Here is an 11,395-nt window from a genome sequence, read left to right as displayed (position 1 = left end):
AAGGCTAACATCACCGCATTGTACATGCCCTAACAGTAGACACTCAACATTCTCAAAAAAAAAAAAAAACAGTACACTCAAAACAGAAACACTATTTCATCTGGGCTACCTTATGGCAAATGCGAAATAAATAAAGATCTCCCTAGCTCTTATCAGTGGGGGAGCTAGATTTAAAAAAAATGGGAGTACATGGATGAAAAAAAGAGTCAAACATTTTGATTTAGCATAGGTATATTGCAAGTATGTACATATAAGTATAGAGTTAAAACTTGTTCCCCAAAATAATGGGTGTACATTATTTTGAGGGGACAGCACCGTTTAAAATCTAACTTTGTCTATACATATATCAATACAAAAATAAAGGTACTATGTCTTAGTATGGCATAGTATAGCACTTAAAAGTGACAGGAATTAAAACGTCGAGACTCAATTAGAACCAGCCTTGAAATTACGGCCCAAGACCGAAAAGAGACCAACAGACAGTGACTTTCATGCGACATGAGCCAACTTCAATCTCAGAATTAAAGCTTGTACCACAACGCTCAGGTGCAAAAATCGCTTCACGGATCTTAGGTTTAACATTAACACACTGTGCAATGATGGAAACCTTCAAAAATCCCTCAAGTTCAACAGAGACGACCCTACGTGTGAGCTGGATCTTGCCATCAGCACCAACAGGCAATTTTTCATCCACACACTTCAGCAAATTGACTTTCATGTCAGGAGGATTATCTGTGCTGGCACTAAATTCACCACGAAAGCCATCTGGCCATGACCCATCAATAACTTCAATACTGATTGTGGCCTCCACAGAGTTGAAAAGCTCCTGAAATGACATCTCTAGTGTGCTAAGCTTGCTAGTGAACATTCTTTTGGGGCAACAAGGTCTGTATGTTGAAGCAAAAAGGCTAAAATCTTTATCCTCAGATTCAGCAGTGCCCTTTAGTTTCAACTTAACCTCAAAGTAGCAAGGATCACCTGACACAGCAACACCACGGGCAGGACCTGTGAGTGCTAGATACGGGTCCTGCATGCAACAATAATAGTAATAAATAATAATGTTTGATTCATCAATAACAAAAAAAATTGAGTGCAATGTAACCAATCTTTTATGTTCTACGTTGGATAAGGAACAGAAGTGGAATACTACCATGTATGATCTCATATACTATGATCTCTCATTTGCCTTAAGTTTTTTTTGCCTTTGAACACCGAGCTTACTACTTATTCATATGGTCTTGATCCAACATTGGGCATCGATTCTTGAGCAAAAATATTACCCCCTCTGATCCAAATTAATTGTCACAGATATAGGGAAAATGTGGTCTAAATCTGTATTGCTTCATTGAACCTGCGACAACTAATTTGGATCAGAGGTTCCCCCCCTTTTCTTCTCTCTCTTCACTACAGTAGCTTGGGAGCCTTATCCTCTCTCCCGGGCCGAGCCAAGGCTCTTCCCGGCGGTGATGCCGCCAGGAGGGTGCTGAGGCGAGGCGCCGGCCACCGTAGTGTACAGCATAGGTCTAGTTCTTGGTTTGTTTGGTCCTTGATGGCGTCTAGGAGTAGTGCGCGAGATCTCCCTGGCCGGATCTTTTGCGTCCTGTGGACGTTCCTCTTCTTCACGACGCGCTGGTGGCGAGCGCGGTTGGGGAGGAAGGAGCGCGCCCCGGGGATCTCCTTCAATAAGGTGGAGCTTCTACGTCTTGATGCGCTGCATCAGGAGGTCGTCTTCGGCCTGTTCTTCTGTGCTTCCGAGGTGGAAGGACATGGAGCAGGATTTGGAGGCAAGCTCGGTCAATAAGTGCTATCTCCAGATCAACGGAAAAGAAGCAGCGGAGCAACTCCTGGCTGGCCGTGGTGGCAAGGAGGAGCGGCTCCGTCGCTTGCTGGCCTTCTCCGACTCTCGCCCCTTGGCCTGCCGTGGTGGCGAGGGAGGGCGGCGAGTCGTCATCCCGGTTATGATCTGGTACCCCATCGACAACCACCTGGAGCTGAAGCGCGAGTAGGATTGCGGTCTTCCTTCTGCTCGATGCCGTCAAGGAGACGGTGTCCCCGCGGAGGAAGGCTGGCCTCCCCGTCCTCCTCCGGCTCCCCTTATGCTGCAGATCCCCGAGCACATCACGCGGCTGCCAAGTTTGCCGCTGCGTTCTTCTCTGACCGAAGGCATGGTCAGCTAAAGCGCCAAGAATGCGCTATCCTCAACCTCCAAATCGGAGGCCCCCTTCCGAGAGCCTCGCCGGAGTTACCCCCTGTGTGCTGCCAAGTGGTTTGTCCCCGGCGGTGCTCAGGCGGCCGGAGTTGGAAGCTCTCTGCCGGTGTTGGGATACAAGGACCTGATCGCGTTTCCTTTTCGCTTTCTAGGGTCCTTGTTGAAAATTGCTAGTTTGAGTCTGTAATTTTCTTTTATTTCTGGGTCTGGCTTGTAAGTTGTCCCCACCGCTTTTAATATATGCAGCTCGGGATCCTTGGGGATCCAACCCTTGTTCAATTTTTTTTTCCTATTTTTGGTTAATTCAATTTCAGTAGCGTTGATGGTTGGCTCACCTTTTCTTGCTAATATTTATTCTTGTCATTTATGTAGGGCACATTTGGCTGAACCAATAGTAGGAATGTTTGCAGTTACATCATGATGTCTTGTACAATGAGCTGGACAACGAAATTGTCAAGTTGCATTCCAGAGCTGGATATGTTGACATTGGAAGCCATGTCAAATGCTAACGATTGTAGTTGTATTTTCTAGTCGCTTGAGATAAGATTGTTGATTCATGTTGTAAGAGATAACTCTTATGATCAATGGACATGATCTGATGATCATACTAAATAATACTGTCTCAGAATGTTCATGCAAGTAACCACATTCTCATGTTGTGTGGTTCTGTTTGATACTTCAAGATTTGTGGTCGGCCTATATCAAACTTAAGAGACACCATGAGCCCCTGATACAATACCGGTGGAGAATGGATAATCACATTGAGTTCTGAGCAAGCGTAGCATGATTATAATCTTCTGCGACCAATTTATTTGTTCTGAAGTCTGTTGTATATACCATGCTGCAGAACATTTGTTGTTGGTATTCACTGCATTATAGGTATACTTGTGTACTCTAACAAACATGTGCATTCACTGCATTATAGGTATACTTGTCATAACTTCATAACTATTAACATAGTCCAGCAAAAGGACTTTCATCACATTTATTGACAAGAGACAAGAGTGAGTTATAACCTGCTGGTTGATAGTTTGGCAGTTGTCTCTGTCGCAGCAGAAAATCATGTTGCGTTTTCGATCCAAGACATCACGTACGGCAACGAAACCATACACATCGAGTGGCCACTGTAGACTGTCGTCAATACTTGCAACTTTGACAGAAAAGAACTGCAGCGTGTCCATGGTGCAGCCAGAGCGAGGGCCACAGAAGGTGAAACGCATGGGGGGCATAGCAGCTGCATCAACCAATAAATCTCCCAAATCAATCGCACATCATCAGGGTGGAAGGGAATGAAATCCAAGAAGACGTAGGTACCTAGGGCTACTTACTGTTGTCCTCGAAGTCGCCAAAATGGCCGCCTTCGCCCCATAATTCCATCCAGTGATCACGAAACTGTTCGTAGGGTTCCTTGGGTTCCCCCATTCCCTCAATCGACTCCCGGAACTCTATCATAGCTTTTGCATAGAATTCTCCCCTTGCCGCCGTCTTCTCCTTCTCATTTTCCTTTTGCTCCTCCACCACAAGCACACGATTGTTCCTCTCCTCCATCAACTTCTCAAGTCACGTCGCCTCCACCTCGCCGCCTGGTGAATCATCGCCAGGGCACTTCGTGCTCGCCGCCGCCGTTGCCGCTCTTTGGTCGGTCTGGTCTACGCAAGGAGGAACCGGGCGAATGGGCGATGATCAATTCTGGGTTGGGTCTGGGTCGCCAAGCCCTATAAATACCCGCACGGCAGATCAGATGGGCTGGGCCTCTCTCTCAAATCAAACCAAAGGTACCGCTGCCAGCTTGGCTTTTCCTAGGCCTTTCCTTTCACAAGATGGAAAAGCACTTTACTTGCCAAATCTCGTTAATTCTCTTGTTAGTGATCGCCATTATTTGTAGTACCACATGTCAGGGCATTGTATCTCATATTGAGTGGAATAATCAATTTGGTTCAAGAGTTCGAAGCAATGACGGACATGGGACAATGAGACCAAACCCGGTTTGAGAAAGATTGTGGAACCTATCCGTTCCAAGCAAAGTTTTAAAAAATTGTTTAGAAAGCATTGCATGGTACTGTGCCAGGAAGAGCTATCCTAGCTGCCCGACACATCAAAGTACCATCTCAATGTCCAGTTTGTCAATTGGGACATGAAAACATTCGTCATCTACTCTTCACATGTGATAGAGCGAGAGCTGTTTGGTGAACACTTGGCTAAAAAGATATAATTGAGAAGTCTTTGATCATGGATCTTTCGGTGTCTGGAGCACTTGCTTTGTAAAGCAGAAAAGAAATTGCCGGTTTTAGGTATACTTGGCTTACATGAATCCATTGACATCACCTGTTGGTACATCTGGTGGCAGCATCGAGAATTTGTCAGTGGGGCAGCGGTAGCAACTCCAGTGAGATCGGAGTTTGCAATAAACGCTTTGATAGTGAACTATGGTACGGCAAGCAAGAATTCAGTTCACAAAGAAACATCCTGGAACACATCAATAAGAGGCTATTATAAACTAAACACAAATGCATCTTTTTTCAGCGATGGATCAGATCGAGGCAGTTTTTTTTCGAAATGGGGGAAATATCGTCCCAGCTTCTGCATCCAAAGGATCCACACGGCTTTTTTATTAGATTATTCACAAAACCTTACAAGAAATAATACAAAAGATCAACCTTAAAGCCACCTCACTAAACCTACAATGGGATGAAGAGGGTGACAATACACCAACTCACATCATCCAAAAAATTAAATGCCTTCTCAAACCGCCCAATAGCAGGTGAAAAGCACATCCAGTCAAGCAGACTCTCAGCGCACGCCAATGCACACGCCACAGAAGTTGCTACCGCCGTCTTCCTCGACTCCATCTTCAAGAGAGATCATCGCGTTGATGCAAGACCTACCGTCGATGCCACCATGACGCCAGACGCAGCCCCGTCGATGGGGCGGATCGAGAGGATCGACCGATCCAGGCCCCCGTTTCTGGGAGGCCCCCGATATTGGGAAGGCCCAACAGGCCACGGACAAGAACGCCAGAACGGGACTGGAGGCCAGCGATTGAGCGATCAACGCCTCGACCCGCGACGGCTCGGCTGGAGGCAGGACTCGATCGACGATTCGTCCCGCGACCCAGAACAGCGCTCGACGCCTCGACCCGCGATGGCTCGGCTGGAGGCAGGACTCGATCTACGATTCGACGTCGCTCCTTGGCAATCAGGCGACAGGCGATCAGGTCCTTGCGTTGCGTCCAGGACTCGATTGACCGCTGCGGCGCTGCTCCTCGCGATCAGGCGACAGGCGATCAGGTCCTCCTCAGGCTCGACCCGCGACGGCACGCAGAGACCGATCGACGCAGAGATCGGGCAATCCTTGCAGGTAATCTGATCGCTTCCTCTCCTACAAATTTATGCCCGTACAAATCTAAGATCACTCTACTATATGCCGATGCATCTGGTAATTCATTAATTTGTTAAATAGGACAAATCATGAGAAGAACAAAGTGTCAATCCGGTGCTGAAAAAAAGAGGAAGAAACAGAGATTAGATGCAGTAACTCAGTCCCTAAAGGGTGCTCTAGATAAATTTGTCGTGAAAAAGCCTCAAGCGAATTCTGAAAATCAGACTCGAGTTGTTGATGTTGATGATGATCATGGTGATACTGCTACAGAGGTTGACGCTAATTCTGTAGAATTTGATGAAGGAGATGATGGTGATAGTAGCGATGAACACACTGATGCTTCTACTGATAATGAAGGTGATAATGGTAATGGCAATGATGAAGGTAATGATGCTAGTGCTGGTGTTGAAGGTACTGATGCTATTGGTGTTGATGGCACGGATACTTCTTTTGGTCTTGATATATTCGATCCAAGATATTGGGATGGTCTTAATCAGAAAATGATTGATATTTTGCTAGAAAAAGGTCCTAAAAGAGACAAGTCTATTAAGCATGGTCGAAGAGACAAAAAATCAAGAAGGTTTTCTGCATCGGCATACAGTAGAGTTCTCCCAAACGGAGAATCATGTGATAGAAATGGCTTGTATACAGTAAAGAGCTTGACAAAATATTTTGTTTTTGCTGCAAATTATTGAAAAAGGGGCTTGTGAGAGGATCATTACCAAATGAGGGTTTCAGTGACTGGATACATCTCAGCAGTAGACTTCAACAACATGAAACTAGTAGAGAACATATCACAAATATGAGTACATGGTATGACTTTCGTATGAGGTTGCAGAATAATCAGACAATTGATAAAGTTGCTCGGCGAGAACTTGAAAAGGAAAGGGAGCATTGGAGAAAAGTTTTATACAGGATTGTCTCCATTGTACAATTTCTTGGAGAACATAACATAGCATTTCGTGGCACTAATTGCAAGTTGTTCCAAGACGAGCAATGGTAATTTCTTGGGACTGGTTCAAATGTTGGCTAAATTTGACCCGGTTATGAAAGAGCATGTTGATAGAATTACGAATGATAAAACTCGTGATCATTATCTTGGTCCTTCCATCCAGAATGAGTTGATAACTTTGCTAGCTACTGCAATCAGGTCTGAAATCATTGAAAAGGTAAAAAAGGCAAAGTACTTCTCAGTTATACTTGATTGTACTCCGATGTAAGCCACCAAGAACGAGATGTCTTTGATAATAAGGTATGTTGATGCATCTTCTGGTTCTCTATGCATCGAGGAATCTTTCTTAGGTTTTTTGCCTGTGAATGATACCACTGGGCAAGGCTTGTTTGATGTTTTACAAGATGAACTGAAGAGTCTTGGACTTGATATAAATAATGTGAGAGGGCAAGGATATGATAATGGATCAAATATGAAAGGAAAACATCAAGGGGTACAAAGGAAACTTTTGGATATAAATCCAAGAGCTTTTTATTCAGCTTGTGGCTGCCATAGTCTTAATTTGACACTATGTGATATGGCAAATTCTTGCCGTAATGCAACAGATTTTTTTGGAATTATCCAGCGCATCTATACAACATTTGCTAATTCTACAAAGAGGTGGAAAATTCTGAAGGATAATATAACTGGGTTGACTCTGAAGTCATTGTCAGCTACGCGTTGGGAAAGTCGTGTTGAGAGTGTTAAGGCTATAAGGTTTCAAATGTCAGATATAAGGGAGGCTTTGCTGCAAGTGGCTGAAACTGATACTGATTCATTGACATGTAGTGTGGCTAAATCATTGGCAGAAAATGAACTTGGTGACTACAAGTTTATTGTTTCTATAGTCATATGGTATGAAATATTATTCTATATTAATGCGGTAAGCAAGCAACTACAATCAAAGGACATGCTAATTGATGTTGCAATTGAGTCTGTACAGGGGCTGATATCCTTTTTCACTAAGTATAGAGAAACTGGATTTTCAAAGGCGTTGGAAGGTGCTAAAGAAATTGCAATGGAGCTGGATATTAATCCAGCCTTTCGCACCAAGCGTAAAATTACAAGAAAAAGGCAGTTTGACGAGGGACCGGCTGATGCAACTACTGAATCACATTCTACAGAGGAGGCGTTTAGGATCAATTATTTTCTGTGTATTGTTGATCAAGCTATTGCTTCACTTAAAACCAGATTTGAACAATACCAGAAGTATGAAACAACTTTTGGTTTCTTGTTTACCTCAGATAGGCTGCGATTATTGGATGATGAGAGTTTGAAGGATGCTTGTCTCAAACTTGAGGCTGCACTTAAGCATGAAAAGGTAGATGAAGAAACGCTTGTGGATATTGATGGAGAAGAATTGTGGCGGGAGTTAAGTTTGATCCAGGATCTACTTGAGAAATCTATGGGTCCACTGGATATTCTGAAGTTTTTGGAGAAGCGTCCCTTTTATCCTTTCGCTAATATTGCATACAGAATTTTGTTAACTATTCCTGTTACTGTTGCATCTGCGGAAAGGAGCTTCTCTAAACTGAAGTTGCTGAAATCCTACATGCGTTCTACTATGACACAAGAAAGACTCAGTGGATTGGCGACAATAGCACTCGAGAATGATATCTTGGAGAAGATTAATTATAAAGATATGATTGAAGATTTCATTTCAAGAAATTCCAGACGGATGATGCTTTTCGGTAGACCATGAGGTTCGTTTAGTGCTATATTTACTTTTTGGGAGATAATACTTATTTGTTTAAGCATTGTATGAAATAGCGCCTACTGAACTTATATAATTAAGTACACTTGATTTTGTTTTACTAGTTATTGTGTTTAAACAAAAATATTGGCCCCATTTTATAAGTCGAACCGGAGCCCCCAAATCCTGGAGACGGGGCTGGCCAGACGGCTCCACCATCCTGCACGCATACATCATCCCATATTTGTCGTCGATACCCTGCAGCACCATGCCGCCGAGACTCAACGCCAACAATGTGGTAGATGAATACCACTCCATCGACATCCGCCAACATCCAGGAGCTGCTCCAAAAATGATGCCCCAAGAGCTAGAACGACACAGGGCGCCACACGTCGCAACCTTCCCCCGGATCAGATCGAGCAGTTGGTGACGTGAAGCGAAATTTTAGAGGGAAGGTGGTTGATGGTCGCTTCTGTCCTCTAGATCATCTTCTATCAAATGTTGGAGCTGAAGCTATGACTCTCCTCAAGGGATTCGAATACATTGAACATTTGGGATGCAGGAATGTAGTAGTGGAATCAGATTCACAGCAGTTGGTCAATGCCCGCAACGACATGACTAAAATTTTGGGCCCGTATGCAGCTCTCCTAGCTAACCTAGCTGAATGCTTCACCAAAGCTAGCAATATTGAGAACATTTCTTTTCAGCAATACCCAAACGAATGGGATGGTGACCCTCCAGATTTTATGTTGCCTTTCATTTTACATGATGTAACCTTGCTGCCAAATAAATAAAGTGCCATGATGTTTTCCTTTTAAAAAAGACAATTATTATTGTAGGAGAAATAGTTTTACCATATGCATATTCATGTATTGTATGGACATGGAATGAATACACATACTTAAGGTAAAATTTACAAGATAAAAATGTGAAGTAAATAGAAACCACACACGTAGAAACTTGTTCACAATATCTGTCAGTCACATAATGTATTTCTTTGCCACATGAGAAACATGTAACTTATTATCACACATATAGATGGGTCCACGCCAAAGAAGCCTATTAGTGAGAGGGATCCATGTAGTGATCGTGGGTGCTTATATTTCCACTACACAAATTGTGCTTATTCTTCTAAGTCGACCTTGCAATAAATTATTCATCTAGGTTAAAGTATTTCATTGAAATTCCCATATATTATGCATTTTACCTGATTCACACAAATAATTTTTTTGGAGTTAGTCTAGCTCATTCTAAAGAGTATACTATTACCTCTGTCTATAAATAGGCGTCTGAGATTTGTCTAAATCTGGATGTATCTAGATGCTATTTAGTGTCTAGATACATCTAAATTTAGACAAACCTCGAACATCTATTTATAGACGAAGGGAGTACAAGGAATGCCTTTCATAGGGGCGATGGACTTTTAAAATATTTTGCATTGTGTATGTCCATTAAGGTCCTTTTAACATTTTCAATATCAAATGTTATGCAATATCCAATAAATGTAACGCTTTGTACATTTTTTTGTACAATTTGAATGTTTTTAAGTATCATGTTGTCATAGGAGAAATTTTCAACAAATGGACTCAAAACCTCAAGTGTTGCAGAAATGTTTGAATGTTGATTGTCATGCCATGAAAGTACGGATAGTCATTGGTGGAAGCACATGGTGTGGCTACTCGTGCGAAGGGGCAATAAGGCATTAGATTTTATTTTAATGATACCATGTGGTGCTGGTAATCATTTCGCAGGGGCATGAAACATCTCCATGAAGTTGTCAACAACATAGACTTTAACCTTATTCCAATAATTAAGATGCTGCAATGGAACTCCATACCTATGATAGTTGTCAGAATCGTGATTATACTATGAGATTCTACGATCCAAATTGAGTGGAATGATTCAACGATTCTGCTAAGTAGAATCTAAGATTTTATGATTCTAAAAATTAAGATCCTAAGGTTTGCGATCCTACCATAGAGGTTTCGATCCGATTCAAAATCATGATTCTGACAACATTGCCTATGATGCATTGTTTACATGAGCTACACCTTTTTCCTCTAAGTCCAAAATACATTTTTTAGCGCCATACATTATTCTTGTGATCAACTAATAGGCAATTAAAATAAGTAGTGATATGCACACACTTGCATGGGTCTTGTTTCATTGCTCATTAGATACCAATGCTTACGGTGTAATTTCTTGCGTGCTTATGATTTGTTGTATGTGAACTACAACTTTATATCTTGTGTTTTGCAATTATTGTTACTCTGATCACTTTTCCTACACTTTGACATCAATGATCATTAAGATAAAAACTAAATGGTAGGACACCACAGTCCATGACTTTTTATCAGCTTTATGCTCGAGGACGAGCATAGGTTAAGGGTTGGGAGAAAATTTCCTTTGTTGTTGTTTGTAAGATTTTCCATTCTTGGGGAAAAAGTCTTTATAGTGTCATCAATAGTTATATTTTATCTTACATGCAATTAATTATCTTCAGAAAGAATTTCCATGTACGAACATAGTGTACAATGTATGGGAAGCAGATGAATCGCAGAGGTGATGAAAGAAAGGGAAGAAACATAAGAGTAGGAGTTCCCAAGAGGAAGGGAAGCTAGCTAGCAATGGCGCCAACAACCAATAATGACACGCATGGCGTCCATAGAGGATTAAACTCCCTTGTGGAGTTGGAACAATACTTCACTAGAACGCAACGGTAATCCGAGTTGGTGTTTCTAAAAGCGGATGTATAGGACAAGGGTGATAATGTGTTGTTCTAGGGAAAAATGGTGAGGGTTGCATGCATGCAAGCATGAGGTGAGAGGAAGGATATGGCATAGATTTGCAACACGAATCAGGGCCATGGTGGAGTAACGGTGAGGAAGTTGAGAGGCAGATACGACAAACGACGAAGAAGTTTCTTGTGAGGAACAAAGATAATGAAAGTATGAAGGGTTCCACTAGATGCCTACAACACAAATGTTTTAGTGCTATCGTATTACAATGTTTGATATTTGATGGTTTATTGACATGATAACCGACGAATCACCCTATGTCTAATAACCACGGTGATAGGTCACTAGCTTATAGTCATGGATTCCTCTAAGACACTCTCCTTACC

The 11,395-nt window shown here is 42.4% G+C and overlaps 1 pseudogene; it reads left to right on the top strand.

The window, feature by feature from the left end:
* The first annotated feature begins 5,350 nt into the window (after nt 1–5,350).
* LOC124649815 lies at nt 5,351–8,280 on the top strand (annotated as a pseudogene).
* The last annotated feature ends 3,115 nt before the right edge of the window (nt 8,281–11,395 follow it).

Source organism: Lolium rigidum, chromosome 1, assembly GCF_022539505.1.
Source record: "Lolium rigidum isolate FL_2022 chromosome 1, APGP_CSIRO_Lrig_0.1, whole genome shotgun sequence".
Lineage (NCBI taxonomy): Eukaryota > Viridiplantae > Streptophyta > Magnoliopsida > Poales > Poaceae > Lolium > Lolium rigidum.
This window is presented reverse-complemented; position numbering and strand designations above follow the sequence as displayed.